This window comes from Phyllobates terribilis, unplaced genomic scaffold (genome assembly GCF_046119375.1).
Source record: "Phyllobates terribilis strain yellow unplaced genomic scaffold, ASM4611937v1 Scaffold_69__1_contigs__length_7402412, whole genome shotgun sequence".
Taxonomy (NCBI): Eukaryota; Metazoa; Chordata; class Amphibia; order Anura; family Dendrobatidae; genus Phyllobates; species Phyllobates terribilis.
The window spans coordinates 4,251,286-4,260,600 of NW_027362829.1; the positions used below are offsets into that span (position 1 = coordinate 4,251,286).

At 40.5% G+C, this 9,315-nt stretch overlaps 1 protein-coding gene across 1 annotated transcript in view; it reads right to left on the reverse strand.

Annotated features, from left to right (window-relative positions):
- LOC141194360 (uncharacterized) overlaps positions 1-9,315 on the reverse strand; it is a 135,057-nt gene that overhangs the window by 102,153 nt on the left and 23,589 nt on the right. The gene's annotated exons all lie outside the window — the stretch shown is intronic.

Sequence of the window (9,315 nt, forward strand, 5' to 3'; positions counted from 1 at the left end):
ACCTGCCTATTGGGAACCTATGCTGCCTATTGGGAACATTTACCTGCCTATTAGGAACCTATGCTGCCTATTGGAGATATTTACCTGCCTATTGGGGACATTTACTTGCCTATTGGGGACCTATGCTGCCTATTGGGGACATTTACCTGCCTATTGGGGACCTATGCTGCCTATGGGAACATTTACCTGCCTATTGGGGACACTTACCTGCCTTAGGGAACATTTACCTGCCTATTGGGAATATTTACCTGCCTATTGGGGACATTTACCTGCCTATTGGGGACCTATGCTGCCTATTGGGGACATTTACCTGCCTATTGGGGATCTATGGTGCCTATTGGGGACATTTACCTACCTATTGGGGACCTATGTTGCCTATTGGGGATATTTACCTGCCTATAGGGGACATTTACCTGCCTATTAGGAACCTATGCTGCCTATTGGGGACAATTACTTGCCTATTAGGAACCTATGCTGCCTATTGGGGACATTTACTTGCCTATTAGGAACCTATGCTGCCTATTGGGGATATTTACCTGCCTATTGGGAACATTTACTTGCCTATTGGGGACTCTCGCACCACACCAGTCTGAGCCTGAGGTAAAAGCCGAGTTCCACCAATATGGGCTTTGGTGAGGCTGAAATGATATAGACTGGCAAGGCTTCATTGATGGGCACTGATCAGGCTGCATTGATGGGCAGTGCAGTCTGTATGTCTCTATGTGGGCAGTTTTATTGCTGGTATATTGTTTTTGTAGCGCTGTATATATATTGGTAATTTACTAAAAGCTATTTGGAATTCCTAGGAAACAATGGTATCAAGAAAAAGAAAAATTGATGCGGAGTGTAGGATATTCAAAGAACAGTGGACTTATGATTACTTTTTCATGCAGTACAAGGAAAGAGCTGAGTGTTTGATATGTCAGAATATAGTGTCTGTGTTCAAAGAATACAATTGGCGTCGACACTATCAAACGCCACATAAAGATAAATATGATTGTTTGGTCGGAGAAAGGATGAAATATTAAAACTGAAAAATACATTGACAACTCAGCAAAATACTTCCGTGAAGCAGAAGCAACTAAATATTTCATCACTGCGAGCAAGTTTTCAAGTTGCCAAGCTAATAGCGGGCACTGGCCGACCATTCCTGGGGGGAGAATTTGTTACAGAATGCCTTCTTTCTGTTGCCAAATAGATGTGTCCAGAGAAGGCCGATTTATTTAGTACAGAGAGTCTTTCAGGACCTACAATTACACGAAGGATTGAAGAAATGGGAGACAATTTGCATCAGCATTTGCAAAACTCCGCAAAAACACTTTCCTATTTTTCCTTGGCACTCGACGAAAGTAATGATATTCGTGATTCTGCACAACTTCTAATTTTTATTCGTGGGACGAATGACTGTTTCGAAGTCACAGAAGAGCTTGCTGCACTGCAAGGCATGAAAGCAAGAACTACAGGAGAGGAGATCTATGAAAAGGTTTGCCAAACTGTGAATGGTTTGGAGCTGGACTGGGCTAAACAAGCCAGTGTGACTACTGATGGTGCTCCTAGCATGGTGGGGTCTAAGGAAGGAGTAATTGCTTGCATTAACCAAGAGATGGACAAACATAACCATTCTCATCCAATACTGCCTCATCCACCAACAGGCGCTGTGTAGTAAATCACTGGAGTGGGACTCTGTTAGGAAAATTGTGGTATCTTGTGTTAATTTCATTAGAGCTAATGCATTAAACCACAGACAATTTCAGGAATTTCTGTCTGAGCTAAATGTTGCCTATGAAGATGTTCTGCACCACACAGAAGTGCGTTGGCTGAGTCGTGGGAGAGTTTTGAGACATTTCTATGACTTACTTCCACAGATTACAGCTTTTCTGCTTTCAAAAAACAAAGAAGTACCGGAGCTCAATGATGCGGAATGGAAATGGCACCTTGCCTTTCTGACAGATGTAACCGAGTTACTTAACAGTTTCAATGTGCAACTTTAAGGAAAGGGGAAGCTCCTCTGTGATATGCAATCACATGTGAAAGCATTTGAAGTAAAATTAGGCCTCCTCATCAAAGAAGTGAAGGAGGAAAATTTCTGCCATCTCCCCACAACCCAAAATATGTTAGCGGAAAAACCATTGGTGGCATTCCCAAACAAAACATGTGGATTCACTGGAAAAGTTACAAAAGGAGTTCCAATGTAGATTTAAAGAGCTTCATCTCCATGAACAGGACATGCAGCTTTTCCGTGACATTGAAAATGTGGATACAATTTACCAAATGGAACCGGCTGAACTGCAGAATTGTGACTCTCTGAAAGATGCATTCAAGTCAAGCAGCCTTCCTAATTTCTATGCATCTCTCCCCTCTGAGACATATCCTAATCTCAGGAACCATGCACTCAAAATGCCAACCATCTTTGGCAGCACTTATGTCTGTGAACAGACTTTTTCCAGAATGAAACATGTGAAATCTCCAACCAGATCCAGACTAACTGATGCACACTTGCATCACTTGTTACGACTAGCAGTGACAAATATGGAACCGGACATGGACCATCTCATTAGCCAAAAGCTGACCCATAGTTCCCATTGACATACCGGTAAGTTTGTTGATTTAACTTTACTTGTTCTTCATTTTAAATATTGTATTTATTCCCGTTTTGTTTTTTTTTACTTTAAAATAAGATATGTGCAGTGTGCATAGGAATTTGTTCATAGTTTTTTTTTAAACTATATTCCGGCCCTCCAATGGTCCAAGGGACAGTGAACTGGCCCCCTGTTTAAAAAGTTTGAGAACCCCTGCTCTAATATACCTAATAGGCATTTTTTGGGGTCTGGTTGAATATCTATTTTATATACCCTCTTTATAATAGACAGAACTCCTTTCCAGTATTTACCTAACTCTCGGCATTCCCATAGCGGATGTAATAGGCCCGCAGCATCCATGTTACATCCTGGACATTCAGCAGCAGTCCGGTATCCTATGTTGCATAGGAATCTAGGCGTCTTATATTTCCTATGTATTAATATGATCTGGGAAAATCTCTGTGTCTCATATAAAGATAATTGGGGAACCAGTTCTAATACCGCTCTCCATTGATCCTCAGAAATTGGACCTATATCTCCATCCATTTTTGTCTAGCTGGAGAAGGAAATATTGTTAAATAAGAATTAAAAGGACTCAGTAAATATCAGAAATACGACCCTTAGTATTTCCCTTCTCTAATACCAACTTAACAAAAGTATTATTTTCTACCCAAAAGGGCGTCCATCTTGATTTGCATTTAAGAGTGTTCCATAAGGACCAATGAATATCCTACTTATTCATTGTGTTATTTCTCATGGCAGCCGCTAGTTCAAAAGTATTATTTGTGGTTACTCTGTCAATTACCGCTGATATCAAAGGCACATTAGTTTGAAACCAGAAGTTTACATACACTATATAAAAAGACACATCAGCATGTTTTTCTCAATATCTGAGATGAAATCAGAATAAACCTTTCCCGTGTTAGGTCAATTAGGATTACCATAATTTTTAATATTTTCCAAATGCTAGAATAATGAGAGAGAGAATGTTTTAAGGCATTTTTATTACTTACTCCAAAGTCAAAAGTTTACATATATTTCATTAGTATTTGGTACCATTGCCCTTAAACTGAATGACTTGGGTCAAACGTTTGGGATATCCTTCCACAAGCTTTTCAGAATAGTTGTTCGGAATTTGGGCCGATTCCTCCTGACAAAACTGGTGTAACTGATCCAGGATTGTAGGTCGCCTTGCTCGCATCTGCCTTTTCAATAGGACTGAGATCAGGGCTTTGTGTCGGCCACTCCAAAACATTGACTTTGTTATCCTTAAGCCACTTTCTTACCATTTTGGCAGTATGCTTCAGGTCATTGTCTATTTGGAAGACCCATTTCCGCCCAAGCTTTAACTTCCTGGCTAATGTCTTGAGATGTTGCTTCAGTATTGCCACATAATCTTCTTTTCTCATGATGCCATCTATTTTATGAAGTGCATCAGTCCCTCCTGCAGCAAAACAACTCAACAACAAGATGCTGTCACCCCCGTGTTTCACAGTTGGGATGGTGTTCTTAGGCTTCCAAGCTTCTCCCTTTTTCCTCAAAAGGTAACGATGGTCAGTATGCCCAAAAAGTTCAATTTTAGTTTCATCAGACCACAGAATATGTCTCCAAAAATTAAGCTCTTTGTTCCTGTGTGCATGTGCAAACATTAATCTGGCTTTTTTATGTTTTTTTTTTGAGTAATGGTTTCTTCCTTTTCTTGAGTAATGGCAGAGTAGCCTTTCGGCCCATGTTGATACAGTACTCGTTTCACTGTGGATGTTTACACAATCTTATCAGCTTCCGCCATCATCTTCACAAGGTCTCTTGCTTTTGTCCTTGGGTTGATATGCACATGTCGGACCAATGCACGTTCATCTCTGGTACACAGAACCCATCTCCTTCCTGAGTGGTATGAAGGCTTGACATTCCATTTTTGTTTGTACTTGCGTATAATTGTTTGTACAGATGAACGAGGCAGCTTCAGGTATCATGAAATTGTACCCACAATTTGTAATCCACAATTCTCTTCCTGATATCTTGGCTGATTTCTTTAGACTTTTCCATGATGGTACACAAAGAAGCAGTGTGTTTCAGGTGTGCATTAAAATACATCCACAGGTGTGTTTCTAATTAACACAGATGCTGCCAAAAAGCTCAGAAAAAAAATCAGAAGCTTCAAAACACATGACATCATCATATGGGCAGTCCAAAATTATTTAAAGGTATAGTAATCGTAGTGTATGGAAACTTTTGCAGTAAGCAATAAAAATGCCTTAAAACATTCTCTCTCTCATTGTTCTGGCATTTGGCAAATTTAAACTAATTGACCTAAAACGGGAAATGTTTATTCTGATTTCATCTCAGATATTGAGAAAAACATGCAGATGTGTCTTTTTATATAGTGTATGTAAACTTCTGGTTTCAACTGTGTCTGTGTGTGTGTGTGTGTATATATATATATATATATATATATATATATATATATATATATATATATATATATATATACAGTACAGACCAAAAGTTTGGACACACTTTCTCATTTAAAGATTTTTCTTTATTTTCATGACTATGAAAATTGTACATTCACACTGAAGGCATCAAAACTATGAATTAACACATGTGGAATTATATACTTAACAAAAAAGTGTGAAACAACTGAAAATATGTCTTATATTCTAGGTTCTTCAAAGTAGCCACCTTTTGCTTTGAAAACTGCTTTGAATACTCTTGGCATTCTCTTGATGAGCTTGAAGAGGTAGTCACCGGAAATGGTTTTCACTTCACAGGTGTGCCTTGTCACGTTTAATAAGTGAGATTTCTTGCCTTATAAATGGGGTTGGGACCATCAGTTGTGTTCTGCAGAAGTCAGGTGGATACACAGCTGATAGTCCTACTGAATAGACTCTTAGCTGCTTTTTTCTTGCTATAATACAAATTCTAAGTAAAGAAAAATGAGTGGCCATCATTACTTTAAGAAATGAAGGTCAGTCAGTCCGAAAAATTGAGCAAACTTTGAAAGTGTCCCCAAGTGCAGTTGCAAAAACCAGCAAGCGCTACAAAGAAACTGGCTCACATGAGGACCACTCCAGGAAAGGAAGACCAAGAGTCACCTCTGCTTCTGAGGATAAGTTTATCCGAGTCAACAGCCTCAGAAATCTCAGGTTAACAGCAGCTCAGATTAGAGACCAAGTCAATGCCACACAGAGTTCTAGCAGCAGACACATCTAGTCACCGGAAATGGTCTTCCAACAATCTTGAAGGAGTTCCCAGAGATGCTTAGCACTTGTTGGCCCTTTTGCCTTCACTCTGCGGTCCAGCTCACCCCAAACCATCTCGATTGGGTTCAGGTCTGGTGACTGTGGAGGCCAGGTCATCTGGCGTAGCACCCCATCACTCTCCTTCTTGGTTAAATAGCCCTTACACAGCCTGGAGGTGTGTTTGGGGTCATTGTCCTGTTGAAAAATAAATGATGGTCCAACTAAACACAAACCGGATGGAATAGCATGCCGCTGCAAGATGCTGTGGTAGCCATGCTGGTTCAGTATGCCTTAAATTTTGAATAAATACCCAACAGTGTCACCAGCAAAGCACCCCCACACCATTACACCTCGTCCTCCATGCTTCACGGTGGGGACCAGGCATGTAGAGTCCATCCGTTCACCTTTTCTGCGTCGCACAAAGACACGGTGGTTAGAACCAAAGATCTCAAATTTGGACTCATCAGACCAAAGCACAGATTTCCACTGGTCTAATGTCCATTCCTTGTGTTCTTTAGCCCAAACAAGTCTCTTCTGCTTGTTGCCTGTCCTTAGCAGTGGTTTCCTAGCAGCTATTTTACTATGAAGGCCTGCTGCACAAAGTCTCCTCTTAACAGTTGTTGAAGAGATGTGTCTGCTGCTAGAACTCTGGGTGCCATTGACCTGGTCTCTAATCTGAGCTGCTGTTAACCTGCGATTTCTGAGGCTGATGACTCGGATAAACTTATCCTCAGAAGCAGAGGTGACTCTTTGTTTTCCTTTCCTGGGGCGGTCCTCATGTGAGCCAGTTTCTTTGTAGCGCTTGATGGTTTTTGTAACTGCACTTGGGGACACTTTCAAAGTTTACCCAATTTTTCAGACTGACTGACCTTCATTTCTTAAAGTAATGATGGTCACTCGTTTTTCTTTACTTAGAATTTGTATTATGGCAAGAAAAAAGCAGCTAACAGTCTATTCAGGAGGACTATCAGCTGTGTATCCACCAGACTTCTGCACAACACAAGTGATGGTCCCAACCCCATTTATAAGGCGAGAAATCCCACTTATTAAACGTGACAGGGCACACCTGTGAAGTGAAAACCATTTCCGGTGACTACCTCTTGAAGCTCATCAAGAGAATGCAAAGAGTGTGCAAAGCAGTCATCAAAGCAAAAGGTGGCTACTTTTGAAGAACCTAGAATATAAGACATATTTTCAGTTGTTTCACACTTTTTTGGTAAGTATATAATTCCACATGTGTTAATTCATAGTTTAGATGCCTTCAGTGTGAATGTACAATTTGGTCTGTACTGTGTGTGTATATATATATATGTATATATATATATGTATATATATATATATATGTGTGTGTGTGTGTGTGTGTGTGTGTGTGTGTGTATACAGTGTATATATATATATATATATATATATATATATATATATATATATATATATACAGTGCAGACCAAAAGTTTGGACACACCTTCTCATTTAAAGAGTCTTCTGTATTTTCATGACTTTGAAAATTGTACATTCACACTGAAGGCATCAAAACTATGAATTACCACATGTGGAATTATATGCTTAACAAAAAAGTGTGAATCAACTGAAAATATGTCTTATATTCTAGGTTCTTCAAAGTAGCCACCTTTTGCTTTGATGACTGCTTTGCATACTCTTAGAATTCTCTTGATGAGCTTCAAGAGGTAGTCACCGGAAATGGTTTTCACTTCACAGGTGTGCCCTGTCAGGTTTAATAAGTGGGATTTCTTGCCTTATAAATGGGGCTGGGACCATCAGTTGTGTTGTGCAGAAGTCAGGTGGATACACAGCTGATAGTCCTACTGAATAGCTGCTAAGTAAAGAAAAACGTGTGGCCATCATTACTTTAAGAAATGAAGGTCAGTCAGTGCGAAAAATTAGTCAAACTTTGAATGTGTCCCCAAGTGCAGTTGCAAAAACCATCAAGCGCTACAAAGAAACTGGCTCACATGAGGACCTCCCCAGGAAAGGAAGACCAAGAGTCACCTCTACTTCTGAGGATAAGTTTATCCGAGTCACCAGCCTCAGAAATCGCAGGTTAACAGCAGCTCAGATTAGAGACCAGGTCAATGCCACACAGAGTTCTAGCAGCAAACACATCTCTACAACAACTGTTAAAAGGAGACTTTGTGCAGCAGGCCTTCATGGTAAAATAGCTGCTAGGAAACTACTGCTAAGGACAGGCAACAAACAGAAGAGACTTATTTGGGCTAAAGAACACAAGGAATGACATTAGACCAGTGGAAATCTGTGCTTTGGTCTGATGAGTCCAAATTTGAGATCTTTGGTTCCAACCACTGAGTCTTTGTGCGACGCAGAAAAGGTGAACGGATGCCTGGTTCCCACCGTGAAGCATGGAGGAAGAGGTGTGATGGTGCTTTGCTGGTGACACTGTTGGGCATTTATTCAAAATTGAAGGCATACTGAACCAGCATGGCTACCACAGCATCTTGCAGCGACATGCTATTCCATCCGGTTTGCGTTTAGTTGGACCATCATTTATTTTTCAGGACTATGACCCCAAACACACCTCTAGGCTGTGTAAGGGCTATTTGACCAAGAAGGAGAGTGATGGGGTGCTACGCCAGATGGCCTGGCCTCCACAGTCACCAGACCTGAACCCAATCGAGATGGTTTGGGGTGAGCTGGACCGCAGAGTGAAGGCAAAAGGGCCAACAAGTGCTAAGCATCTCTGGGAACTCCTTCAAGATTGTTGGAAGACCATTTCCGGTGACTACCTCTTGAAGCTCATCAAGAGAATGCCAAGAGTGTGCAAAGCAGTCATTAAAGCAAAAGGTGGCTACTCTGAAGAACCTAGAATATAAGACATATTTTCAGTTGTTTCACACTTTTTTGTTAAGTATATAATTCCACATGTGTTAATTCATAGTTTTGATGCCTTCAGTGTGAATGTACAATTTTCAAAGTCATGAAAATACAGAAAAATCTTTAAATGAGAAGGTGTGTCCAAACTTTTGGTCTGTACTGTATATATATATAAGTAAATCGTCATCATTAGGATACCATATTTATAGCCTACAATATCCGGACTAGCAATCAACATACAGGCCAAAGGTTCAATGGCTATCGCGAGAAGGAGGGGAGACAGGGGGCATCCCTGTCGTGTGCCCCTCCCCAACGCGATTGAAGCCGATAAGAGACCATTAGTTCTTATTTTAGCCTGAGGTCCAGAGTACAAAACCTGTATGTATGATAGGAATTTGGGACCCACCCCAAACCTTTTAAGAACCTCCCACAGGTATTTCCATTCTACGCCATCGAATGCTTTAGCCGCATCGAGAGAGAGAAAGAAAGAATAGCCTTATGTCCCATTATTACATCTGATCTTTGAAGAAAAAGCCTTCGTAAATTCATTGCTGTGGACCAGTTTGGAATAAAGCCTGATTGATCCTTATGAATAATCTCCGTAATAATGTGAAATAATCTATTTGCCAGGCCTTTGCAATATGTCT